Consider the following 12,256-nt stretch of genomic DNA (forward strand, 5'->3'; position numbering starts at 1 on the left):
GGCCTGCCCGCCGGGCGGACCATGTGTGACGTCACCGGTCCAGCGTGACGTCATCCTCGGGCCTGGAACGGCTGGCGAGGTTCAAGGGCGCGCCGGTAGACGAGAGCAGACGAGAGGGAGGGAGAGGACCGCTCTTTGTGACCGAGGAAACGGCACGGATTTTTTTTTTAGGGGGGGGGGGGTTGGGCCCTTACGATCCAATGAAACCATTTCAGAGCCGGGAGGATGATAGGTATAGGATATAGGGGAAGACATTGGTCTGGGCAGGCACCCTAGTGAGTCGCCGGGGCTGAGCCTGTCCAGTGGACAGGCCACCCAGCCCCAAGGTACCGGCTACGGGGTGCGCTCCCTCGGGAGCAGCGGTGCCGCTCCAAGGGAGCAGCCCGCATGAGATAAAGTTGCCTTTCCAGTCCGGAGGGGGGGGGGGGGTTGCGGCGTGGAGGAGAAGGATTTCGGTATCCTGAGGATAGAAGCACGGAACGGTGAAAAAGAACGGCACGGAGCTAATAAATGAGCGTCATGGGTCGGAGGTGCGACAGGCACACCCGATACCCGCTGGGACAGACGCTTGGGACGCTTGGGACGTTTAGGACGTTTGGGAATGACTTGCTCCTGAGCTAAGGAAACTAACTGAATTAATTTTGCAATGTTGTGCTTTGCAGATACTGCGCTCTTGTGCCAAAATTTAAACCGCTTACAGATATGATTCGAATCGATTATATTATAAGCGAATTTAAACATGGCCATCTTGGCTTTGCTTTTACCTAGGCCATCGTTTTTCTTCAAAATACCTGCCATCACAACTAGACCTATTTTCTAATGATTTATCATTCGACATGCCTTTAAGAGCCAAAAGCGAATGTCGTCGACAAACATACGAAATTTGCAACACTTTTCTATTTACGGGAATTTTCTATTCACGTTCCGTATGCAAGAATTCACTAAAACAGTATCTTCAGTACGCATCGAATATGACACATTATTTCAGTGCATTTCGAAACTCAAACTGACCCGAACTTGCACACAACAATACCACTCGCAACTCAGATCTGTCGTTCCAAGCTGGCTGTTGTTGGCCTCAGCACCCAAATCGTATTATCGGTCAGATCGATAACAAGACGCAAAACAACACCAAATCCGAATTTGCAAACACGGCCTATGATGAAATGATAACATTTTCAAACAAATTTAGTCCGAACATGTTTGAATGGAATGATTCACAAGGACAGAGCCCCCGCTAAGCAGAGCTAAGTAACTGTGTCCCTTTACTACTCGCTGTGTGGACCCTCCTCTACCCTCCGATCGCGCAATTCCTATATGGCAGAATTAACCCTCGCCCGCACATGGGTGGGGGGGTTGCCATCCCCCCCCCCAGGTAGTCTTTCTGCTCTGCACTCAACATTTTTTAAGCTAGAAAGCTGATTTTTCGTATGCTCGTCTATCCTTTTTTGATGTTCGCTGAAACTTTCAGGTTTCTGTGATTTTTGGTTTCGGAGATATGACCTTGTTTTTCAGGTCATGTCATGACCCAAATGGCCAATTCTCAACATCTTGCGTTTGCCATGGGCCTTGTGAGCTTTTGACACCCTGATTTCGGCCTTTTTTGCCAGTCTTACCTCCCACCTATCATGGAACATGTTGTTCGACGATGTACAGGGGTCAAGGTCAACCTAGGTCATCTAAGATAATTGCGTTTTAGGCAAGCTGAATTTACTTTTTGTGAAGTTTTTTTATTGCATTTTTGGTAAAAGCTTCTCAGATCATGATTTCATGTAATATGGACCCAAAAACAATCGGTGCACACATCAGTATACACACAGACACACACAGACATACAAACACATATAATTGACCTTGACCTAACTTGACCTGAAATGACCTCAGCAGCAAAATTCTGGTCGGGTAGTGTGACAAATAGGTTCTAGCTGGCTTGGCACCAGAAAACAGCATCGTCATCGGTATTTGATAAGCAGCGCACTTGATATCCAGCGGTGACCCAAAACAGCAACATTTTTTAGTTTGACCTGACCTGGAAGGTCAATGACTGACCTGAGAAGGTAAAACTGGGTATCATTGGATTCGTCTCTTCCCAAAGAATCTTTTTGGTCTTTACCGCTAAGCTCTATCTCCAACAGGAACGAAATTGCGCGGGGGGGTGGCAACCACCCCCCCCCCCCCCCCATGTGCGTTCTAGGATGGGAAAATGGCATGTGCGGGCGAGGGTTAAGAATCCGAAGTTTGACGTGCGATGGCCGGGCGAACAGCCGGTCCCACCGGTGCAAATGTGCCCGGCCCCACATCCCCATGGGTGTGCACTGTGCAGATTTAGCTTATTCTCAGTTAGCAGCATTCGGTCATGACAAACCACAAAAATGCGACGGACACAAAACAGCATTGACGACAACGTTGACGTCTGCAAACCAGATTTTTACCTTTTTACCTACTGCTTATAACAATGAATAAGTGTGCTCACAAAATACATAGAAGCAAATAAGCCGTGGGTCAGCCGTGAGGCTGAAACATTAAGTGGGCGTGACCTTGGTCAAGGCAATCTCATAAAATTGAGTTTTCCTTGAATAAGCTGCGATCAATCAGCTAATAAGTAATAATGCATCTCTGGAGATCGAAAATGCATCATCGTCCGCAAAAGTTGTTCTCTTATTTCTTGTTACTTTTTCATTTTCACAAGCTTGGTAGGTATTTATCACCGTGTCTTCGCCTGGACACCAACACACACCAGCACTGCAGTGAGCACTGATGCCCGCTAGCCCGCTATGAACTCATCCTCTGCTACCACCGAGGAGTGGGCAGGTGGAACACTGACCTACATGTCTAAGTTGTGGGCGCGTCCATCGCGACTGGAACTCGTGAGCCAGGGTGGCCGCGAAGGCTACCGCCCGGCCTTGGGTTGGGTCGGGTGGGCTACTCAAACGGTGAGCTGTTGCCAACTGACAAGTGCAGTGCAGTGTGCCTTTCAAAGTCAGTTAGAAGCAGCTGGAGGAGAAAGGGTGACGTATTCGTTCCAACCCTCGAACCGCTTCAACGGAAGAGCTCTTGACTCGATAGGCACAATTGGAAAACCAGCGGGCAAACGCTGCTCTGACTGAATCAGAATCTCTCCAACCGTTTCGAGCACAATCGAATGAATGACCTATTTCAGAGTACAAAACACCGCTCTCTGCAATTGTGCAGATGCGATCTGCGGTGCATTCCACCAAGCGGCAATGGGGGCAACTACATAGGACAATGATTGTCGACATGCACGTACTAAACAGCGCACTATCGCCACGCCCATCGGGTGGGCGGTGATCGCGCCGCAAAAAAATTATTCTTGCTGGCAGTCTGTCATAGCTGACTCTCGACAGCACCTACAGCTGTGAACCATTCAACCTGTACGGCTGTGTATTTTAGCCTGTACATTGAAAGAGCATCGTCTTAAATAAACAATGGACGCTTGTTTATTCGAGGCGGCGTCTCTCGCTCTGCCCGTGCTAACCTTTTGGGGTATACGATCGGCAATCTGGTCGATTAGATTTAGGTTCCAGGAGGATAATCATTAGCTATGGGTGACTTGAGGTAGGGCGTAACCAGTTTACCGCTTAAAAAACAAATAGCTCAGTGCAGAGAGATTAGGTAAAACGAGAGACAGTTCGCTTGATAGGTTGTCTTTATTGGCCATATGGCTGGACTCACAGTCAGAAAAGTTTACTTTCACACAGTTAACACCTCCAACAACGACAAAATTGTTCAAGGTCAAAGCTCGGAGCACGCGAGACAGTTGCGGCTCCCGTTACCATGTCATCTGCACAAGAGATCTACAGATTTGCCAGCCGGAGCCCAGCTATACCGTTAGATTTCACGTGAGTCATGGGAAACACTTGGAAGCTGGCAGATCCTAAAAAAACTTAAGTGCCGTTGTTCTCACTAGTTATCAATCTACGGCATTGATCAAACTGACGAAAATATAAACACTATAAAATGTGCAACTAAAAACGTCATTTAAATGTTTCTTTTTCATTCTGTTAAATTGGATACGTCGAATGACTTTCATATGGATGTCCCTTGCGGCACATCTCTTTGATCGTTTCAGGAGACATAATTAGGTATACGACGTCTTTAACCCCAACTTGACCGGCGTCCCGCTGGGGCTCCTGGATTTCCTTCTCCTACTGGGTGTTGTTTGAACACCTACCTCAGATTATCCGTGTTGAGACGGAGGAAACAAGGATTAGTTATACTGAGAAGAAAGTCGCACCGCTTGTTTCTACCGGCACAGGCTGACCATGGTCGGGGTAGGGGAAAGCTTGATCAGCTATGAGGGATTGGGTTACACCAAGGGGATATTTCGCCACTGGGCGGCACGGATGACACCCGAGCGGGGCTGTATCAGATTGGCTGCGGTGGCCGGTGGGAGGCGAGGATGTCGCTGGGGGTGCACGGTGTCGTCAGCGCTGACAAACAGAGCCGCCGCGCTGAGCCGTAAGCGCCTCAGTCGCGGGACGCACGGTGACCCAATCAGTAGGTACCTCCTCAGTCCTCCTGCTCCTATGATGCTTAGGCTATTTACTGAGGTCTGCGGCCGGCCTTTCTGCAGTGTGCAATCCGGAATTAGTGTGGCAGGGATCTAACCGAGCTACGAAGTACATATAACTTATGCATGCGCTGGTGTGTGAAAACTGTACCTAATGCTAAAAAGATTGTGCCTGAATTTACATGAAATGGCGCTAACAGCTCACTATAATGCACATAGGCTCAATCAAGAAAATTTAAGCACGATCCATCTAGTTTGAGCGAATTTGAGCGAATGGTCTCAAATGTTTGCATCGTTCTGCGTGCGTGACGTAAATGAATGAGCTTGTTAATGCCATGCTATGGTAAATTATGCACCTACATAGAATGTACATTGCACCTACATAGAATGTACATCTACATAGAATGTAGCTTGACCGGCAGAACAACAATTGGAAGCGCGGCGTATGGCAGACACCTTTTCACGCGGTGTCCTGTGGGTCGCCGCGACATGCATTAGCCGATGAGACTGTGGCGTGACGCCACTTTACCGCCTGATGCTCTCGGACATGTCACGTGAAACGTTACGGTCGTCACGCACCATTGGTGACGTCACGCGATTTCTGTCCGACAGCTGCCTCTGTGGAAAAGATGACGCATAACAGCGATACTTTTCTTATATATTAAAGGCTAATGCTTTCGGATAAAACAACTCTTAGTTATAGCCAACATACGCGGCCGAGACCTTTTCAACTTTATTGGCTAGGCTTTAATGGTTACTTTTGAAGACTCCAAAGCCATTTTTATTATGAAAGTGAAACGCGATGAAGTTGGATAGCGTAAAAAATAACGGTATGCCTCACTTCTTGGGAAAAAAATCGTAATTTACTTAGCCCTAGCTTATTTCAGTGCTCACTTTAAAGATTTATGTAAACAACTAAAGAAATTAAATTGAGTCATTGCGAATGAATGAATCAGCCGCCGCTCCGCGGCTGGGACGTTCCGTATGTAGGTATACCGCTCTGGATATTATCCGGTCCCCTCCCTCTCGGCTTTCCACCACCTGTCGTAGCTCTCTGGCGTCCGACAAGTGCAGATGCGCAGCGGCGAACAACGGTCAACGTGACGTTTTTCGTCGTGGTGATGACGAGGATGCAGTTACTGCGGCGAAAGTGACGCAGCTGGTTCCTACCAGATACAAATGGACGACCGGTGGCATCGAGTGGGCTGCCCCGGTTTTGGTAGGGGTGGATGGCGGAGTGGGCGGTCCTTATGGCCCATTTTACACGTAGATTTCGTAAATGATGTCTGTGTCATTTGAGGTAATTTTCAGCTGAATTTACTGGAGGTCAGGTCAATTTAAGGTCAGAAAGGGTTGGACTGGACTGTAATCGCCACGCCCCGTGTGGATTGTCCATGATTGTAATACATACATACATACATACATACATACATACATACATACATACAAATCTTGAAAATGAAATTTTTCAACAAACAATGTGCCTATCAAATGCAGTTTGAGCTCAGGAACACGATGGTGTCATTTATATTGCTGTACAATGTCAAGAACGTACTGAAAAATAAATAGTTTTAAAAATATATAATTGTAAAATTTTGACAATACCGCAAATAACTTGGCTATTTTTGAAGATATTGCGCTAAAGGCCGCCCCACACTGAACCTCGCATGCGGGTTGCGAGTTTTTGGGTTTTCGGGTATTTCTTCAAAATAAAATAATACAATCTAAGCTGAGTGACCCACACTACCATCTAACAAGCGCATCTGCATGTTTTTAGCTTGCAAGCGACCTTCCATCGCATTCCAAAAGTGGATTTTGAGTCAACTTTCGATTTCCCTCGCTGCGAGGACCGAGGTCTGCGAGTTCTGCGGGGTTTGCGGGTTTTTCGTTGGAGTCAAATTTTGGTTCGTTGCGCTGGTATTGCGACTATATGTTATTTTCTGAAGGTGTACCGGCTTCACTGCATTCATGAAGTTACCATAAAGGAACGGTCTAATCACTCTATGAATTAGTATTATGCCCGCAAACTCAAAACCCGCAAACTCGCAACCCGCATGCGAGGTCCAGTGTGGGGCGGCCTTAAGACAGGGCTAGAGTACTTTATCGGTGTCTGTTCTATCACATATTTTCCAGTTTTTGCGAAAAATGTAAAACTTTTTGAAGAAATAAAAAAGTATATTTTTTGTAATTGTAAAAACATATTTTTTAAGATTTTCAAAATTACGAAAATTCGAGACAACAGTTTGATAGCTAAGTGTATTTGTAATCCACTGATGCAAAGAAATTGGATCTAGCCTTAAAACTAAGCTCTTGAGAGCGTTTGCCGTATTTCAATAATTGGCATCAAAATCGACCGACATGACGTCACTCTGACGTCATTATCGGCCAAACTATGGTAGCTAGAAAATTGAGATTTTAACATAAGGTGTCAAATTGATGCCGCTGAGGGTATTGCAAGTTTCGTGTTGATCCGTGAAACGGTTTAAAAGATATTGTCGAAAAACGGGAGGGGGGCTCTGTAGAGCCCCCCTCCCCAGCCATGCGCGGTTTAATGGACTCGTAAAGACCTGCCGAATCGAATGATATGCAAAATGGCCTTCAACCAGCTTCTCGTGACCTGGGTGACTCAGACCTGACCTTGACCCGAGGTCAATACCTCAGGTTGACCTCACCCGAACAAAAAGTATGCCATTCGACGAGCCTGAGCAAGAAAACACGATGGTGCCAAGGTCGCGGCTCTGTGACCATTTTGGCGACTATATTGACCAAAAACCGAGCCCGTGACCTAGGACACTTGATCTGACCGGCTTGATCTGACCCTAGAGGTCACCGATTGATCTGAGACATTAACATCGAATACCAATCGCTACGTCTCGTAACGGCGCACACGCTCGTTTTTCCGCGATGTTTATTAGGGGCGAAACGGTGAGGGGGGTCTTACCAGCCCCCCTTCGGCAGGGGCGTATGTGGAAAACCCGTAGGTCCGGCGAGGGCTCGTTAATACAAGTAGTTTTAGGGCCTTGAATACTTAAATAGGTACCTTACCATAAAATGAAAGCATAAGATAAAAGTGACACCTTATATCGACGCCCTTTCTCGTTCTCCCGTGAATTTCCGAAAAGTTGGATAGAGACTTTTGAAAAAGGTACAGTCACTCGATTTTCTCAAGTTCGTCGGTCTTGGTAGATCAAGCAATACCAGAACAAGCTTACGAACACGCATATTTGATCAGGATCGGATGATTGATACTATTTAAAATGGATCGTTCGTGCTTCCTGGATACCTATTCACGGGAGAACGGATTGGGATTAAAAAAAAAATGCTTCGATAGGCATGTTACTCTTTGGTCAGTGGTCACTAACGTAACTAGGGAATACCTGTGCTCCCCCTATTAGTAAAGTAATCTTGCTCCCCCCCCCCCATGTCGATATATCACAGGAATCTCCTAGCCTTCCCATTGAATAGGAATTACCAAGGGACGAGGTGTACTTACTACTGACCTACCTACCGTCTACCTACTGCCTATATGCAGCCCATTATCACTTTTTGGCGTGAAACAAGAGTGAAACGAGCGTGCTGCGCGTGACGAGAGGAAGACGACGATACACAATTTTAAGGTCCTAGATTATTAGCTGACCTTCCAGGTCAGGTCAATGGCCCATAAGTCGGGAAACCAAAATCGACCGTAACAACATGTAAAGCTCGAAAAAGCGAAAGAAGGTCATCAAAAGTCAATGACCTGACCTTCACATGACCTTGACACCCGTTATGATGCGTAGGATCAACATCATTTCACATGTTTGAACGTTTAAAACCACAAAAAGACGGGCAATGCCCACATGCTATGAGCTGACATGCCGAATCGTGATTCCGGCCAAACATGGTCTCGAGGAACAGGTCACAGGTCAAAAGTCATTGCGGTCGGGCTCATAAAATTTTGAGGGTTGGTGTAAAATTAATTGACACGAGGGTAACTACTGAAAGTGTTGTCGCGATCGGCCGCTTTTTGCGCGAGTTATTCGCGAAAAACCAAGGAGGAGTGCGTTCGATCCCCTTTACCTATAAGTGCGAGGGTTAATTCAACTTATTTTTATCAACCTCAACTTTTAGTTGAAACTGGATTTGTACACTTTTAAGGAAGGCTCGACCGAATTCGTAATTAGGTCCTACTACCTATATGTAGGGAAAGTGGGGTAAGACGGTCAGGGTAGGTAAGATGGGCACCCCTTCTGCAGTCTGCAGACCAAACCAATAGCGCTTAACGATCGCGAGAAAAATTAGGACCAGAATTGCCTTTCCCACTACACACCACCATTGAAGTCTGGTGAATTTGTGTTCAGTCAATAATCTTTTATTTTGATTTCTTTAAAAACATCCATTTCATTGAAAACATCCATAATGTATTGTGCAAGCTTTTGTATGCAGCACTATAGAGTTAAAAACTCGCAATCACTTGTGGTACACTCAATGCCACCAGTGTTCATTTACCGCGGATTTGCTTTGTCTGCATCAAGTTGTCCACAGAGAAAAATCGTGCTGAACTTCTGACATTGAGTTTCGGGTAAGACGGGCAACTGTGGATCCAATGGGTCTGTAATGGTGAAAATATTTTTGTTGCTGTAGGAAAAAAAGAAAGGTCAAAATTTGCGAATTGTCATTATATTTTTCAGAAAACATGCCATTATCTCAGGAACTATGATAGCTAGAAAAACGCTTGGAATAGCAATCGATAGCTTTTGAACTTTTCTTTTGACAAGGTCATTATCAAAAATGCCCTCAGGTCAACGGTTTAGCCTCTAGGTAGAGGGCAAAAACTCCAAAAATAGTTGTCGTTACGAAAAGTGTTTTTCGACAATAACTTTTGACTAAAAAAAGCCACGACATTTCTATTGCCAGAATCGTGTTCCTCTTGCCAAGACGCGTCGAATGAACTATAATTTGACCTTGAAGGGTCAACTTTAAAATTTGACCTCAGGTCAAGGTCATGACCTGACCGAAAACGGTCATGTTGCATATCAGTCGATGCGCCTCGGCATGACAAACTCAACGAGACCATCTCCAGCGTTCTATCTCTTTCCAATCGAGAGTGATTTGCAATAATCTGTTTGTAGCCTAAATGACCTCGGATGACCTTTCTACAGGCTATCAGCAAAAAAGGCACCCTGGTCGTCACGGGATGGTTCAAATCATTGTGATTCTGAAATATTTGGACTGTTCCTATGCGTACACACGGCTCTAGAGGGATTTTCGTTTTTCTCCATTGACTTATAACGGAAAGGTCACGCCACTGACCTGACCTTAGGTCACGGATATAAAAAATCCGAGATATACAAATTGTAGGCGCCCATGACATCATGCAATCCACTAAGTTTAAAACCTCTCTGACAAACACTGCAGGCTGGACATTATTGCAAACTTTTTTAGGCTTGGTCAGTTAACTTGACCTGGTGACCTGACCTGACATGACCTGGGATCAAAAATTTCACACATTGTCCAAAATTGATGTACAAAAAAGCAACTCCAAACGGCGCGGCGCGGTTTTTTATTCACACGCGTGACGCGAAAAACGCGACAGGGTGGTAACATATGCCCCTCCCCCCCCACTGGGGCGAAGGTTAAGAATATGTTCGATTTCGATACTCACAGACATGTTAGCAATATTCCTGCGGCGCAGTTTATTCTCGAATAATCAATGTGAAAAACGGCTCTACAAAGCTTTTGAACTAGGACCTATATACGAGCATAGGCCTTCTGCACGAATCTCGTACCTATACCTACTGCCTTTCCGAAGCACTTGAGACCAACGAGCGACTGTATGAATGCGGCTAATCTCGGGCATTTGTTGCGAGCTGCGCTGATCGGTGAAAGAAGCTGGCCGTCTTTGCCCTACCCATGTGACCGTCTTAGGTACCCCATGGGGTGGGGTAAGACGGGTTTTTGCAAGGTTTTGCAAAAATAGCTGCAGTTTATTTGTTGAATCAGCTCTAAGTCTCATCTTCTGGCAAATGGAAGTAAAATGTCTAAAAAAGGTTTTTACTCAGTTTCCCGTTTCTATGACGTTTCTTACCGGCCGAAAAATGGCTCCAAAGTTAAGGTGCCCGTCTTACCCCACTTTCCCCTATGTACACGTGGAAACGTTAAACGTTTTAATAAACGGCTAATGAGTTCGGCGTTCGCCACTTGTTCACTGTCCGGCGCGGCGGCCAGTAGCGGCGGAACACCTTCGATAAGGGGGGCACTGCCAACTTTTGGTCCCATTCTTTCCATGCAACGCCCATAAGGCTAATGTTAAAACGCTAAAATCAAACGGGGGCACGGTGCCCCGGTGCCCTCCCCGTTCCGCCGCCTATGGCGGCGGCGAGTCTATTGCACTGGCCAGATTGTCGTCCTGCACAGACCTGCACTGTTATTTTAGTTGTTACCGTTAACCGTTCGTCCTGATGACCTGTTACTTGACCCGACCGACGCGTTAGCCTGGTCGACGGGTAATCGCGGCCTCTACTAGTTTGTTTGTTTTGTTGGGTTAGGCCCTTTCGGTCCAATGAGACAATTTCAGAGCCGGGAGGATGATAGGATATAGGGGGAGACATTGGTCTGGGCAGGCACCCTAGTGAGTCGCCGGGGCTGAGCCCGTCCAGAGGACAGGCCACCCAGCCCCAAGGCACTCACTGCACCCGGCTACGGGGTGCGCTCCCTCGGGAGCAGCGGTGCCGCTCCAAGGGAGCAGCCCGCATGAGATAAAGTTGCCTGTCCAGTCCGGAGGGGGGTTGCGGCGTGGAGGAGAAGGATTTCAGTATACTGAGGATAGAAACACGGAACGGTGGCCTCTACTAGTTACTACTCGGAGCCGAGTCGACTGTCGAGACCTGGTCGAGAGTCGAGACGCCCGTCAGTTTTGTCTTGGAGGTTGCATTGCAATGCATGCACTGTACCGGATCGGCGGTCCGAATTTGCGAGATCCAGTGTACTTTGGTCACCTGTAACGCAGTTCAAATGTGAAACATGAAAATCCGTTGTCATCATATCGGAGAGATGTCGGAGGCCGGAGGGCTGCACCGGGCTTCACGACCTGGCTACCACCCTGCCAGGGGGGTACGCTCCGGCTGTTTAGCATTACGAAAAGTGGTGACAGACGTTTGTGGAGGATTGTCGACGAACTCTTGTTCCGCGAGCAGCACTCACGCGCTAGCGGAAAATCCACCAATCAGCGCTCGGCAGTGCTCGACGCTGATTGGCCCGACGCTCGTGACGAAATTGCGGGGGACCGCAGTTATTCTCTATGTACCCGAATAGGCTTTTGGATTTCAGAGGGGTTTCTTTAAGATTATATGCTGTTTCGAGCTGTTTTCGAGTTGAAATATATTTCTTATGACTGTTAGCTATATAATGGCACCATAAAATCATGATTTTAATTAATATTACCGATGTAATATCGGCCGAAAAGACATGCTGTCTTGGCACGGACTGCCCTGCGGCTGATGTGGGGCCTTTAGTGCCAGCGTATGGTAATAATGGGCTGAAGAAGGGTTATTGGAGACTCTTAGAGCCCCACCAGGATTCAGTATAGGGTCATCAGAGGCCGGGAACGTCCATCAGGGGTCTGAGTAGGCCTGCCATAGGGGCATACATGACACATCATGGAACATGGGTCAATCTAGATCCATTAGGGGCCGTTGAAGGGCCATCATTGTTCAGTGTGGGCCCGCAATTACCTCTAATGGGCAT

This window comes from Amphibalanus amphitrite, unplaced genomic scaffold (genome assembly GCF_019059575.1).
Source record: "Amphibalanus amphitrite isolate SeventyFive unplaced genomic scaffold, NRLGWU_Aamphi_draft 000349F_arrow, whole genome shotgun sequence".
Classification (NCBI taxonomy): Eukaryota; Metazoa; Arthropoda; class Thecostraca; order Balanomorpha; family Balanidae; genus Amphibalanus; species Amphibalanus amphitrite.